The sequence below is a fragment of the Mustela nigripes genome, chromosome 4 (assembly GCF_022355385.1).
Source record: "Mustela nigripes isolate SB6536 chromosome 4, MUSNIG.SB6536, whole genome shotgun sequence".
Lineage (NCBI taxonomy): Eukaryota > Metazoa > Chordata > Mammalia > Carnivora > Mustelidae > Mustela > Mustela nigripes.
The window spans coordinates 6,370,719-6,386,374 of record NC_081560.1 but is presented as its reverse complement, the minus strand read 5'-3'; the positions used below and the strand labels follow the sequence as shown (position 1 = coordinate 6,386,374).

The 15,656-nt window shown below is 53.1% G+C and overlaps 2 non-coding genes across 2 annotated transcripts; both read left to right on the top strand.

Moving 5' to 3' along the window:
- The first annotated feature begins 11,820 nt into the window (after nucleotides 1-11,820).
- On the top strand, nucleotides 11,821-11,892 carry TRNAC-GCA (transfer RNA cysteine (anticodon GCA)). The gene has a single exon. It is a non-coding gene; the product is annotated as a tRNA-Cys (tRNA).
- A 1,240-nt stretch (nucleotides 11,893-13,132) lies between these two features.
- TRNAC-GCA (transfer RNA cysteine (anticodon GCA)) lies at nucleotides 13,133-13,204 on the top strand. Its single transcript has one exon. It is a non-coding gene; the product is annotated as a tRNA-Cys (tRNA).
- Nucleotides 13,205-15,656: the final 2,452 nt, after the last annotated feature.

The following is a 15,656-nucleotide window of genomic DNA, read 5'->3' as shown; positions in this document are numbered from 1 at the left end:
CAAAGCACTCAGGGTGCTGGTTCCTGGCTGGGCCTTATGAGCTTGCCTGGCACTCGATAGGTTTTCAGAGAACATTCTTCACACCGAAAGGAGCCGCGCGTGCAGCGTGGTGCGGGAGCAGAGTGGTGCTCCAGAAGCTGGCAGCTAGAAACCCGTTGGGCCTTCGACTGGCTCCTAGCTCTGTGTCTTGGCTTCCTTGTTTGGAAACAGGCCCTTAGGAACTGTGACGGTGGCGGCCCTTTGCCTTCATCAGTGCTCAATAAATATGTTGAGTTGAGTGAGTGCGCATGGTCCGTGGCTTGCGCTCCGAGAGTCAGCCCTTCGGCCGGCCTGCTGCCCGGCACAGGCCCGGGGCGCTCAGGCAGCAACCACGCGCGGGAGCGACCCCCCGCGCCACGCCCCTTCAGCCGCTATCCCCGCCCACCCTGGGAGTCCCCTGCGGGGGCGGGACCTCTCCCTGACCAGTGGGAGGCCGACTCCCGGCCTCCGGGGCGCAGGTGCTGGGGGCGGAGCTTCCAGGACTGGCCAATGAGGAGCGGGCTCCGGGACGCGGGGCGGGTCCCACTCGGGGCAGGGCTCCGCCTGCTGGGGCTACCGCGACACCCACGCAGCGCTTGCGCGCTCCTCGATCCCGGCCCGCGCTCGGGATAGCGCGGTGGTCTCGGAGGATGTCCTAGAATTGGGGAGGCGCAGCCTGCGTGGAGGGGTGATGACCACCGCGACGCTCGAGGCCGCCGCTGTGTGAGTCAACGATAAAGGACCTTCTCCTCTCTTGGCCGCAGTTTGCCGGCGTGCGGACTTAGCCGCCAGATTTCCGAGGTTCCCGACAGCGCCGACGTCTGGGGGAGCCCGCTCTGTGCGGAGGGGGCGGCATGCACGGCGGACGTCCTCACTCCAGAGACCCGCCCGGGCTTTCCTCTCTTGGACCTGCCCATCCACCCCGCCCCCAGCACTGACCCCTTAGGGAGACCATCTCCCCAATGTCACCCCCTTTTCCGTGCCGAGACCTGTTGCTGTCATCTTGGGAGGTTACTTTCCTCCCCAGCCTAGGTCCTTGCCTTCCTCCTGTGGAGCTGTCTTCCACCCGACTGTAAGGATCCCCTAAACTCTTTAGGCCCGAACTCTGATTTCAGGATGCGTTTGAGGGCCTGCTTGCTCTTTTCCGCAATTCGCCAAGAAGTCCTTCGTGCTGCTGCTGGGAGGGGGTCTGGGTTAGAGAGGACTTTCGGTTATGTGTGCTTCAGGCTCAGATTGGACTTCGTCCGTCCCTAGCCTAAGTGACAAGAACTGTCAAGACGAGATTTTCCCTCCTCTCCGAAGGTAGAGGTGTCATCTCCTGGTAGAAAATAGCTCTGAAATGGCATTAGGTCCATTCCTGAGTGCCAGATCTGTGACAGCGCGTTCCAGGACTGGAAGTTGTTCATCCTTAATCTGTGCAGACCAGATCTTCGTCCTCCAGGCTACACTCCAGGCCAGACTCAGAGATGGAACAATGGCACAGTGAGAGACGCAAGGAAGGAACAAGTGTCTGACGACTCGTACCCAGCACGTGTTGAACATTTTGCAAAGCGCTTTCTGGAGGAGGTATCAGGGGAGCCTCAGTTGCACAGAATTGGGCTAATCAGTCTTTGGTTCACAACACAGTCTGATTGTCGGCCCTCAGCCTTTATGTTTGTTTTAGTAATAACATGTGCCAAAGCCAGTAATACACGCCGAGTGCTTTTCCACACCTTTAGTTCACTTCATCCTCACAATACCCCCCAAACATGCAGGATTCGAATAGCAGGAGAGATATCGAGTCAACTTCTAGTAAAGCTGCATTTCGAGGAAGGTTTCCAATATACCTCAGGTGTCTCCGGGGAGGCACTCCTGAATTTTCTTATTTTATTACTTCTAGTAATATGCGATACATTTTCTGTGCCCTGGGGCAGGATATTTTTTGAACTATTCCCTTGTTCTGACTACTCTTAGGTGCTGGCTTTCAACTTTCTCTGGCTCCATTTCCTGGCAGCTAGGACTGGCCTAGTGTGGAGGGCACTCTGGGGCTGGTGAACAAGGCACCTGGGTCACAGGGCGCTAATAGGCTGGTCAGGAGGTCACATGCCAGTAAATGTCGGGGTGGAGGGCCTTAGAGACACCAAAGCCAGAACAATAGAACCTTACCTCTGAGTCCTGAATAATGGGGGTGGGTTTGCTCGCTCTAGAATGCTCCACAGCGGACATAGCATTCCCAGAGTGCATTGGTCCCCTGGGAAGTTTTCTGGACCACTCACTAACTCACTTCTGGGCTGTGTTCCCAGATGAAGGAAAAAAGTTTGGCTCAGTAATTGGCTAGGCCAGTATCTCTATTATGTGGTAGGGCTGTGATTCAAATCCATTACACTCTGTCCAGTCATGGTGCGAAGGCTTTGTTATTCATCCTCCATTGCCCCTGGGTCTTGGTTCAGGATTCTTCCCTTGGGGGCTCTGTGGTGTCCAGCGTCCACTGCCAGCCAGGGTCTGTTTGGGGGTCTGACCAGAGAGATCTTCTGGCATCCAGAACAAGTTTCCCCCATTTTAAAGGACCCTGTAGTGGGAATGGCTTGGTACGTCTCTCATGGCGGCAGCAAGGGGGAGGCCCCAAGGTACAGGAACTTGGTGGGCCGGAGGGGACTAGCTTGGCTTCAGCAAGATCTTCAGACGCATAGTGGAGGGAGCGCCGTGTCTGCTAAAACTTGACCTCTTGACTCTTTTTTTTTTTTTTTTTTTTAAGATTTATTTATTTATTTTAGAGAGAAAGAGCTTGGGGGTGAGTGGGGCAGAGGGAGAGGGAGAGAATTCCGAGCCGACTCCACGCTGAATGCGGAGCCTGATTCCCAACCCCGAGATCACGACCTGAGCTGAAACCGAGAGTCAGACACTTACCTGACCTCACCACCCAGGCGCCCCCTGGGCCTCTTGGCTCTTAATGACAGTCACCAGTTGACTTCAAAGGGCTTAACGAATCTTAGACGAGAAGTGTGACCCAGTGGAGAGGGTTGCGGGGCAGAGGGCATGGGCTTGGCCAAGAGGGTTATGGTCGTGTTTGCCGCTCCAGAGTGACCTCGGAGGGGGAGGCCTGGCTCGGGTTGGGGAAATCACAGAAACTGCCTGGGAACCTGGGAGAGGGGACCAGGACCCGGGAGTGCCGATCCTGAATCCTTCTAGCCGCCGGTCCCTGCTCTCCTCTGAAGCAGGTGTGCTGGAGACGAGGTTGCGTTTGCCTGGTGGTCTGGCCGGCAATGCCCTCTGGTTTGGGGGCGGGGAGGGGAGACGAGCTGGTTTTACCATTCTCTGAAATGGCCGTGACTCATGCTGGTGGGGAACTTCCACGTCCACGTGTCCCCGACCACAGAAGATGCGGCCGTGTGACTCTGATCAGGAGTGGGGCAGCCTGGGAGACCGGCGGACAAGCTCCGCAGCATGTGAAAGGGCACCGGGAGACTCTGGTCTCCCCGGGTAGGAGGCTGGCTCCTGGGGGCTTCTGGGCCCAGAGTCTTTGGCTTTATTCCTTTATTGAACCAAATGAGCCTCTTGGATTCGAGAACAGAAAGCACTTTGAGGTCCTAGGATCAGCGGTCTTCAAGCAGGTAGAAGGTCTCCTTAATTCCCATGTTTGGGTTTAATGACTTGACGTGAAATGCAGGGAGGTGAAATGACTTGTCCAAGGCCTCATGGAGACTGGGGCTCCGCGGCCGCTCCTCGGTGTACTGCCCCTCCCGTGGTGCCAGGGCAGCTCTTACACACACATCTTTTACCTGCCAGCCTGTTTATCTCTGGGGAGCTGCGGCCTCGCCTGGTATTTGCACTTCTAGGACTCAGTGAGCTGTACTCTGCACACTGTGAGTTCTCCAGAAATGGCTGAATGAAGGCTGTATTGGAGGCGTCTTCGTAAGGGTGCCCCAGGTCCAGAAAAGGAGGTTGAGTCCGTGTGCATGTGCGTGTTTGTGTAAGACCTGATGAAACAGACTTTGTAGCTGCCACACTCCTGTCCCAGTTCAGCGTGCACACCTGAGTTCTCCCGCTGCTTCGAGCAGCCCAGCAGGTGGCTGTTTGTCTACTCGGCCCAGCTGGGAGGCTGAGGTTCAGAGCAAGGTGCCTTCCTTCCCTTCGCCAGTGTTCCCTTTCCAGAAGATGGTCCCATGTGCTGCGTGGCCACGGGATGAGGGAAGATGCTGGGCTCCAGGGAGCAGGGGAGGAGGGGGAAGGGAAGGCCGCAGTCGTCCTGCACTCCGGATGCGCAGACTGACAGCCGGCCTCCACGTGTGGCTCATTCCCTGTCCCCGGCCTCAGCCACCCCATCTGTCGCACGAGGTGGCTGGACTGGGTGACTTTGGGTTCTTCCTGCCTTTCTTGGATTCTACTCTATCCCCCATCGGGGCGGGAGGATGGGGGGCTTTCCTCCTGGCCTGGTCACTGGCCCTGCCTGCAAAGGGAGCACGGGGGGGTCTGCTGCACCCGACGCTCCTGCTGTCCTCCGCACGTCTTGAAGCGGGGGTGGATTCTACTCGAAATGTCTGGCAGGCACCCTTTCCCTTCAAGGCCTGCAGAGCCAAGCCCCATCACTGCCTTCAGGGCACCAGGCCCCTTTCCCTCCCTCACAGACCATGCTACCACGGAGCCCGAGCGCCAGACCCCAGTGGAGATGGGCAGATGGGCGGCAAGCAGGCAGCAGAGCAGGGGGACAGCTCCCAGAGCCTGTCCCCTCGAGAAAAGTGCAGGCCCCGCCTTCCCCCCTCACCTGGTGAGGGTGTTCTGGTGTCAGGAGTCCCCCCCATTTGGAGAAACAGACAGGGGGTGCAGTGAGGGGCTGTTAGGTCCAGACGCAGCATGCCGGCGCCCAGGGGATGCCTGTGCTACCCCCCCCCCCCGCACTGCCCGGCCCTTTGGGAAATTAGATGAAGGATGAACAATGGTAGCTTAGTTGTCTTTCTCTCTCAGATGGTAGCAGTGTCTTCAACATGCAGTTTTCAAAGCCTCGTCGCCCCTTTTTTTCAAGGCCAGGAACCCTTTATTTGAATGACAGCTGGAAACCTATAGCCCAGGGCAGAGCAGGACCACTCTGGAGCAGGGGACAGGTTCTCTCAGAACATAGGTTCTGCCGAGACACTTGTCCTTGCTTTCTAGACTCAGACATTTTATTTGGGGAGAAAGGGTTACTTTTGAAGCAAGCTCTGAGCGCGTGAACACAGTCGCGTTGACCTGAGCTGGAAGGAGGTGGGTGCTGACCCGGGCGCTGAGTGACGGACGCAAGACGACCAAGGGCAGGCCTGGTGTAGGAGCCCCGGGCAGCAGGCTGAGGCAGCGAGCGGGAGGGCCGGTGCTGTGAGTGCTCGAAAGGCAGGAGCCCCGGCAGCCTTTGCGGGGTGTCTGTGGTCCCCAGGCGGGGCCCCTGCGGCCGGGGTGGCCGGACTGCGGGCCCAGCTCAGCTCTGCTGCAGAGCTGGGGTTTGCTCCTGAGTCAGGCTCAGGAGAGCTGTGGGAGGCAGGGGAGTGAGGTCCTCAGGGCACGTGGGGTCTGTCCTGTGGCCTGAGACATCCCTGCTTTGTTCACGGTTACTTTCTTGCCTTCCACCCTCTCTGTAAGCTTTTCCAGACTCTGCAGAAGAGAGCGCTGGTTCCTCCCTGCCCCCCAGGACAGGCGTGACTCTCGGTGCTGTTCCTGCGCCCTCTGCTGCAAACACAGAGGCCCCAGTGACTGCTTTATTTACTGGCTGCTTCCAAAGGCAGGCCTCTCGTCCTGGGCTCCTAGGGAAAGTGTAGACGCGGGTTCTCCTTCAGGAGGCCTGGGTAGGGTCTGGGTGTCTCCCTGGTGTTCCTCAGGGGACCCTGGGCAGGTCCACGTTTGAGAAGCAAGGATGGTGATTTCTCTGAAGGTGTTTGCGTTTGGACTCTGCAAATGTATTCTTACAAGGGTACATTCCCACCATGAAATGTTCCCACCATGAAATGTAAAAGGTGCAGACGAAGCGGCAGGGCTCTCTCTGCTGGCCGCCCTCCTGACCCTAGCCCCTCCCGAGGGCCTCTGCCTTGTCACTGTGGCGTGTGACATTTCAGGCTCCTCTCATGCATTTTCATGCACATGGGAGCTGGGAAAATACAGGCTTGCAAAGACAAAATGTCATGAACGTATCACCCTGCAACTTGCTGTCTTTCCTTAGCAGTATGCCTTAAGAACCTTCAGGAAAAGGTTTGGCACATTTTGATCTACTTCCCTCTCTGGGAGCTGGACTGGCTGCAGGATAGGAACTTGGTGTCCAGGACCCGGATTCACTGTGGAGCCAGTCTGGTGTGTGGGAACTGGGCACAGGGGAGTGGCTGGCCGTCTCCCCAGCATGACTGTGTTACGGGTGCCTCCAGAGACCGCAGAAAGGGACACGCTGAGCCCTTGTCATTCTAGGGACAGAATTTGGCTCACTGCTGCGCAGTGTGGGTAGTCATTAGATACTGGTAGCCTGGAATGTTCTCTGTTTGTTTCTTGATTTAACAAGAATTGTGCCTACTCTGATGGCTGAGGCGGGAAGGAGGAGCAGTGACCATTCCCCATTTTTAACAGGGCGCTTAAAGATGGGTGCCTTTGGGGAGGTCACTTAGCCCTTGAGGGACACTGACTCACACTCTCCGTGTCATGTCGGTTATGTGATTGGCCGCCAGAACTGGGGTGGAGAAACACAAAACGAACAATGAACCAGTAGCTCCAACAAGATAGTGGTGAGTGCTTGCTCTGCCCTGTCAGGCTCTCTGTGTCACAGACCCAGGCCCCTTCCAGCTTGTTGCTCTACCGGTCCCCGGATGGGGCCGTGTTGCCATGGGGCCGTGGTTCTCCATGGCTCCCTACCATCCGGAGTCTGTCAGAGGGAGGCAGGGAGGGGCACGGTGCTCTTTCAAGGTCAGCACGTGTCTTTACTTCTTATTTAATTAACACATATTTAGTGCCTATCATGTACTTTATCAGTATTGGCCCACGGAAGCCTCATTACAACCTTTTGTTTACTCATGTTCTAGACAAGAGACCGAGGCACAGAGTGGCTGAATAAATGATCCCTTTCACATAGTGTAGAAGGCGGAGCCTCTCACACCCTGTGGAGGAGAACCAGCCACACAACTACACCTGCTTGCAGGGGAGGCCTGCAAACATGGTCCTATTTAGGTGGCCACGTGCTCAGCAAAAAACACCCCAAATGTTCTATGACTTGAAGGTGATCCGTGGTGTTGGGGACAGCCTGACAGCCTCCGTCCTAGCTCAGAGCCTGTTACCTGTGGGCCGAGCTCTCCCGGCTTTCCTGACAACCTGCCCAGGATTCTTTCCACCGAGACATCTGTCTCTGTCCTCAGAAATTCCTAATACAGGTGCACCTGGGAGGTAACCACGGGCCGGGTTCCAGACCACTGCAGTGAAGCGGATATTGCCATAAAGTGGGTCCACGAATGTTTGGGTTTCCAGGGCACGGACGTTCCGTGCACCTGCTGTTGCAGTCTGTGAGCTGTGCAACAGCACCGTGTCTAAAACAACAACGTGCATGCCTTCACCGAAAAAGACTTTATTGCTAAAGCATGCAACCCGCTGTCTGAGCTCTCAGCGGGTTGGTCCTTCTGCGGGTGGCGGGTCTCCGCGGCACTGCCAGCTGCTGACCTGTCAGGGTGCTGGTTGCTGGAGGCCTGCTCGGCCCTGTGGTTTGTCGCACCGATGGCTCTTCTGTCCTGAACGGTTGCTCGGTGGCAGGCGGTGCCGCCGATGGCGATTAGCCCACAGAACTGCCTTCAGAGCTGGAGTCCGCCCCCTCGAGCCCTGCCGCTGCTTCATCCGCGTGGCTCCGTCGTGTTCTGATCCGTCCGTCGTGGCTCCCAGCGGCAGCTCAGGAAGCCCCTCGCTCTGCTCCTCCCGAGGAAGCGCCCCCACGTGCGGTCCCGTCTGACCCTGAGCTTGCCCCAGCTGCGTCCCCTCCTCGGGCTCCGCTCCTGCTTCTGGTCTCCTGCGGTTTCTACCCCAAGTGCAGGGACTTCCTCTGTGAATGTCCTGAACTTTCAATTTGTATAAAAACAGAATCTGGGAAGCACAATAAAACAAAGTGCAATAAAATGAGATGTGCCTATACAGAAAATAAAAATTATGATGAATATAGGCTTTCGCAGAGTCTGGAGCTTCTAGTGGTCTTGGTCCCCACTGCCCTCGCCCTCTGGGACCCCGTGAGAACAGCCAAGGAAGCCAAGCACGGCGGCAGAGCATGGCGTCTGTGTCGGCAGGACGGCGAGAGGAGGCAGGAAAGAGCCGAACAGTCGAACAGTCAGTCGGGGGCAAGGGAAAGAGAAGGATGTGGTGGAGGGAGGGGTAGAGATTACCAGGAGGATGGGGAACTTCAGAGTTCAAACTTCTGGAGGGGGGCAGTTTCTAGTGATAACCAGGTCCCAGCCGTGTCCTCTGGCCAAAGAGGAGCCAAGGTCAAAGTGCTGAGGGACCAGGGTTGGGAGAAGCTCATGGACATGGATGCAGAGATCACCAGGCACAACCAGAGCGTGGAGGAAGCATCCTGGAGGCCATGGAGGAAGCATCCTGGAGGCCGCTGCTGCAGCCCGAGGCTAGGAGGCAGGTTCACAAGAGCAGAGCTCCCTGTTTAGAGAGGAGGAGCTGTGAACAGACAGCGGGATGGCAGGAAGGGAAACCCCAGGTGGGGCTCATGTCCTGTGCAGATTGACAAGGAGCTTGACAGGCCGCTTGGAGCACTCCCAAGAGGCTCCAGGAGATGGGGGGCTGGGGGCCGGGTCACAGAACCACCTCTGACTCCATGTGCTTGGAGGAATCCGTGTTGCATTCTTCAGTTTCGCCGATGGACGAGAGGACGAGTGGTCCAGGAGCAGCGAATATCCCTGCTAGATGTGAAAGCAAACGATGTCTGCTGGTGCTGCTGGGAGAGAGCGGGGGTGGGGGTGGGGCCACCCATGGGCGGCTGGGGGGCTGCAGAGCTTTGGGAAGGGAGCGGCTGGTGGGACAGGGATGAAACACACTGTGTGTCCGAGCCGGAATCGCCCACCCCTCGGCCTCTAGACCTTTAAAATCCTGCCAGAGCTCCAGGCAACCTCGGACCTGCTTTGTGTGTTCACATCCAGGTTTCATTTTGTAGAATTTTCTGTAAGTGGAATCAGAGCATATGTACTGCACCCCTCCTTTCTTTGCTTGTTCGGTTTGGGTCTGGCTTCTTTGACTAGAGATAATTATTTGAGATCTATCCCTGTGTTTCCATGTATTAACAGTCCCTTCGTTTTTATCCATGAGAATTATCCTGTCGTGGGCCTTCTCACCTGTTGGTAAGCGTTTGAGTTGTTATCAGCTTTTGGCTTTTTTTTTTTTTTAAGATTATTTATTTATTTGACAGACAGAAATCATAAGTAGGCAGAGAGGCAGGCACAGAGAGAGGAGGAAGCAGGTTCCCTGCTGAGCAGAGACCTTGATGCGGGACTCGATACCATGACCCTGAGATCATGACCTGAGCTAAAGGCAGAGGCTTAACCCACTGAGCCACCCAGGCGCCCTTAGATTTGGCTTTTGAAATAAAGTTGCTGCGGACACTTGTGCACCCATGCCTGGCTGTGCGCCTTCATTCCGCTCAGGGAAATCCTTGGGAGTGTAGTATCTGGGTCCTACGCAAGGGGTGCGCCTCACCCTTTAAGGACCTGCTGAACCGTTCTCCAGGGTGGCCACACCGTTTCACGTCAGCCTCGCAGCGAATGCATGTTCCAGCTGCCCCCCATCCTCGCCAACACTGGTCATGGGCAGTCTTTCTGATTTACATTCTAGCACAAGGTGATCTCTTATCGTGGTTTTAATGTTTATTTCCCTCATCACTACTGATGTTGAGGTTATTTTTATGGGCTTAATAATATCATATGTTTTCTTTTTTTTTTTATTAAAGATTTTATTTATTTATTTGAGGCAGAGCTCACAAGTAGGTAGAGAGGCAGGCAGAGAGAGAGGAGGTAGCAGGCTCCCCGCTGAGCAGAGAGCCTGATGCAGGACTTGATTCCAGGACCCTGGGATTGTGACCTGAGCTGAAGGCTTTAACCCACTGAGCCACCCAGGCACCCCAACACATATGTTTTCTTTTGTCAAGTATCTGCTTGGATCCTTCGTCCATTTTTTCCTTTGGCTTGTTTGTTTTTTTATGATTGAGGGTTTTTTTTTTTTTTTTTTAAGATTTTACTTCTTTATTTGACAGAGAGCGATCACAAGCAGGCAGAGAGGCAGGCAGAGGAGAGAGAGGAGGAAGCAGGCTCCCTGCTGAGCAGCCCCGATGCAGGGCTCAATCCCAGGACCCTGGGATCATGACCTGAGCTGAAGGCACAGGCTTTAACCCACTGAGCCACCCAGGCGCCCCATGATTGAGTTTTGAAGGCTCTTTCTGTCTGTGGGTGCCAGTCCTGTATCAGATACGTGGCTTGCAAATACTTCCTCTCCGTCACTTGCCTTTTCATTGTCTTAACCATGTCTTTCAAAGAGCATGAGTTTTTAATTTAATTAAAATTAACTCAAAGAGCACAGGTTCTTAATTAAAGTCCAGTTTATCAAGTGAGCTTTTGGTGTTGCATTTAAGAAATGTTTGCCTCCCTCAAGTCACGCCACCGGCTCTCCGTCTCAGAAAGGAACCGATTTTCTTTGATGGCTGACAGTATGACGTGTCAGTAAAAACTTGATGAAATTTTCTATGTAAAAGCCCCAATATTTCTGGTTTTCAGTACGACAGCGTCGAAGTTGCCTGCTCTTCCCCCACCACGACGCAGCAGGAGCGGCGCCTTTGGACATCGTGTGTAACAAGCGGGTCAGAGAGCCTCGCATCCTGTCCTCTGTGCCTGCTGCTGCTGTGACCTGTTCTGCCAGAACTCACTTTATCACGGTGACAACAGCACAGCCCTGTGCTGCCTACAGCCCATATTTCTTGCTTTCCTGAGAAATTTAACGTTTTGGCTATTTTCACTTATGGTTTCCTTCTTAGTGGCCGCAGGTCGCGAGAACGGTGTTGGAGAACTGTCCCTTCCCGGCGCCAGGGCCCAGGAGCTCTGCCTGTCCCACACACTGTCCCCCTACAGTCTTGCCTCTGGGTCTCCCCTTCGTGGCCATCTCCCAAGGGCCCAAGCCCAACGAGATGCTTCTCTCCCCTGCCGACCCCAGGGCACACACCCTTGGTGGCTTCAGCCCCTCGGGCCTGTTTGCTCAAACAGGTCTCACCAGAGCTGCCTGCCTCTGCGTGGCATCCTGGAAGCCACCGTTCTCCGTGTCCCGGGACCGCAAGCAAGCTGTCCCAGGGTCCCGCCCCTCCTCAATGGACTTCTCCCGGAGCAGGAATCTGGAACTGGCCCACCGGATTCCCGCCCGGTACTTAGCAGTTTCAGTGGCCGAGCGTAGGGTGGGCAGGGACAAAGGGGGTCCTCTGTGCCTCGGGGTGTGGTGTCAGGACCGGGTTCTTGTCCCAGAGCTGCTCCTGCATCCGTGCGGAGCAGTGCAGGGAGCGAGGAGAGGACCAAGGGTCTGCCCGGATGGGCCAGCCCGTGACTGCCCAGCACAGCAAAGACGGGGAGGGGGGCGAGGTCAGTGAGCCAGAGAGGGAGGAAGAGGAAATGGGAGGAGAAGGAAGGACGAGCCTGGCACGGAGAAGCTGGTTAGTAGGCGTTTTGTGTGGACGGATGCGTGAGTGATGGCAGGGAGAGCCGGGCTGTCACGGGGCGGGCACCTGCCTCCAGGAACTTCATAGCAGCCCAGGAACAAGGCAACTGCACAGTTGAAGAGGTGCAATTAAGGTTCAAAGGCAGGCCTGGGGGTATAGCTCAGGGGTAGAGCATTTGACTGCAGATCAAGAGGTCCCCGGTTCAAATCCGGGTGCCCCCTTGCCAAAGTCCCTTTTGGCTGTGAAGTGGTCACACGAGAAGAAGGCAAGTCCTTCTGAAGCCTCTGTGCCTGGATTCTCTTCTGTCCTCATCTCTAGGATTGGACAGCAGGGAGGGTGTTGTGAGGGCTCCTTGAGGTCACAGCTAGTCACGCCGTGTCACAGGCTTTCCCAGGAGCAATGTCTGGGAGCACCCTCGTTGCATTAGCAGGAACCCAGACTTCTGAGATGTTTCCCGGCGCGACGAGCACTCCTTCCCTTTTGATATTAGTCTCACTGATCTCGAGACACACTTTTTTAAAAAAAAGATTTTATTTATTTATTTGACAGAGATCACAAGTAGGCAGAGAGGCAGGCAGAGAGAGAAAGGAAGGGAAGCAGGCTCCCCACTCAGCAGAGAGCCCGATGCGGGGCTCGATCCCAGGACCCTGGGATCATGACCTGAGCCGAAGGCAGAAGCTTTAACCCACTGAGCCACCCAGGCGCCCCTCAAGATGCACTTTTTAAAAACATTTTTTTGTTTGTTTGTTTTTATTCCTCCCATGGTCTTAGTCCTCTTCGGCCTTCCCGGCTCCTTCAATTTAGCGGGGTCGTCCTTGTCCGTCTCCTCCAGAAAGGCCCCCGCCCCGACTTCCAAGCTGCCGAGCCTCTCACTGCCTGTTCTCACAGCTCTCTGCTTGGACTTTCGGCACTCTGTGGAAATACTTCGGTTCGTGGGTTTGTCTCCTCCTTGGACTAAGACTCTTTGAGGAAAAGGGATAATGCTTTAGTAGTCCGTGTCTTCAACATGGACGACGGAGCCTGGCACCAGTCGGCCTCCAAGAGTGTTTGCTGAGTGAATGAGGGAATGAAACCCCCTCCCGAGGCTTGGAGAATGGAGGAGGCTGTCCCCGCACTGAGCGTGAGGTTCCCTTAGGACCCAGAAAGCGATTTATTTTATTTTATTTTTTCCGATTTATATTTTTCCGATAACTATGTGCCAGCCTAGGGAGAAAGACTACTATAGGCTTGAATGATCTTCAGTGTAAGTGTAAAGGTTGATGGCATTGCTACAGCCCGAGGAAGAGAGCAGGAGAGAGGAGAACCAGTTAAGGCTGAGAGAGGAAGAGAGGAAAGTGGACAACAGTGGAGGAGACTTGCCACCTCCTGGGACATGCAGAAAAAAACCAGCCAAATATGGGCACAGAGATCCTGAGTGCAGTGCACGGGTGAAAAGGTGATACTGAGATGCCTTCAACAGGTGGGGGTATAGCTCAGGGGTAGAGCATTTGACTGCAGATCAAGAGGTCCCTGGTTCAAATCCAGGTGCCCCCTTTCTTACTTCCTAAATGAGTGAAGCAGGTGCTGGCATTTCTGCCTCTTGCCCCCAACGTATGACCATCAAATTAATGCTCTTTGTCTTGGGATAAAAATTTAGGCTCTGCACCAGGATCGGCTCCAAGAATCTTTCCTTGAGCATCATCCAGACAATAGCCTCTGGGGCTGATGAAGTTGGCTCAGTCCACTCTTACCTACCTGGAGACTCTGGCCTTTCATGGTGTGTGCGGAGACTTCCTTTCTCTTGGTGTCTCATTTTCTCAACCTTGTTATAATCTCCAGGGAGAAAGTTATCTCTTGTGAAGAGAAAGAGAGAGTGAAAGCCACTTGTGAAGTGTGGATATGTACCTTCCTACTGCCCAGAAGTGACTGTAAGAGTTAGAGAGCTTATCTGGGGCGCCTGGGGGGCTCAGTGGGTTAAGCCTCTGCCTTCGGCTCAGGTCATGATCTCAGGGTCCTGGGAATGAGCCCCGAATCGGGTTCTCTGCTTGGTGGGAGCCTGCTTCCTCCTCTCTCTCTGCCTGCCTCTCTGCCTACTTGTGATCTCTCTCTGTCAAATAAATAAATAAAACCTTAAAAAAAAAAAGAGTTAGCATATCAAAACAGAGCCCCTGTCTTCTCCCTGGGAATCTGTCAGAGGGCAGACTTAGACCACTTGATTTTCCGTTCTTCTTTTCTCTCTTACCTCTCTTTCTTCCTTCCTTTCTTTCTTTTTTAAAAAATATTTTATTTATTTATTTGACAGAGAGAGAGATCGCAAGTAGGCAGAGAGTCAGGCAGAGAGAGAGGGGGAAGCAGGCTCCCTGCTGAGCAGAGAGCCCAATTCGGGGCTTGATTCCAGGACCCTGAGCTCATGATCTGAGCCACTGAGCCACCCAGGTGCCCCCCACTTTTTTTTTTTAAACCTGCATCCATATTTCCTTGGTGAGAATGCCAAGGAGTAGGCCCTAATTTATATAATAATTATTAAAAATGTAGTCAAAATATTTAAAACACATATAATGGTATCAAGAATCCCGCAGAGGAATTTCCATGTTCCTTGATGAAGAGGTAATTTGAACCAATCTTTCCTATGACGACAAATAAAAAAGCTGGGAAAGTATTACAAACAACTCAACAAAAGCCTCAAAGAGCTAACTAGCTAAATATGAAGTACAAGATGGAGATTCAGAACAAATGGGAAACAGAAGGATAAAGCTCCGCAGGAGAGGCTGCTTTCACCCTGGCCCTGGTTTTCTGTCCAAGAGAGGCTAAGTGAATTTCTGGAAGTCTCTCAGGGCCAGGAGGATAGAAGTCAGAGTTCTGGGCCCACCAAGAGTAGGGACAAGGGTAAACCATCTCTGGCTTTGGGCTGGGACCCTAAGGAGGAAAGGCAAACTGAACCAAAACAGTCCTTGCAAGAATTTGTCGCTGGTCTTTGTGACATCGGGATGACCCAGAAACTCAAGCCTTGAAATTATATTAAGGTATCCTGACTACTAGAGCCCCACAGATCTCTGGAAAAAACAAATGAAGGATACTATCATCTCCACCTGGCTTCAAATTAGTCCTACAAATACATTTTCGAATACAGTGTTCAGTATGTAGTCAAGAATAGCTATGTACACAAGGAGGCAAAAATCATCAATGAAAATCAATAGAAACAACAGACCACAGAACTAAACACAAGGAAGGGACTTTTTAATATTAGAACAGCCAGAAACACACCGTAAAAAAAAAAAGTGCTAGCTCCTTTCAAGAAGATAAGAGACAAGTTTGAAATTTTCAGTAGGAAGCTGGAAAACATAAGAAGTAACTAAGAAGATATGAGAACAACATAAAAAATGTGTATCTAAAAATCAATAACTAAAATTAAAACTTCAATGAGCTGTCCATGTTACAGTCAGTGAATGGTTTCAGCCAAAGAGAAAACTGGTGAATTAGAACATTGGGATGAAACACATCCATTATAAAGCATGCAAGGAAAAATCTGGCAAACACAGAATAGAGAGTAACAAATTTAGAGGCTACAATGAGGAGGTCTAATGTACATTTAAATGGACTCTTGGAAGAGAAAATGAGAGAATGAAGTAGAGACAATATTTGAGGACACAAAGGCTAAGACTATTTTGCAACTTAGGAAAGACGCCAATGCTGACATTCAAGAACCCCAGTGAATCTCAAACATAGGAAACAAAATTAAATCCATACCCAGAGTTACTGTAATAAAATTGCAGGAAATCACAGACAAGAAACTCAAAAGCATAGTAAAAAGAAAACACATTATTTTCAATGAGTTCCAATGAGATTGACAACTGAGTACTCTAGAGTGATAATGGAAACCAGAAGGCAGTGGAATTACATCTACTGAAATACTGTTAACATAAAATTCTGTACTCAGGTAAAAAAGTCCTTCAGGAGTGAAGGTAAAATAAAGACAATTTCGGACTAATAAAAACGGAAATAACTC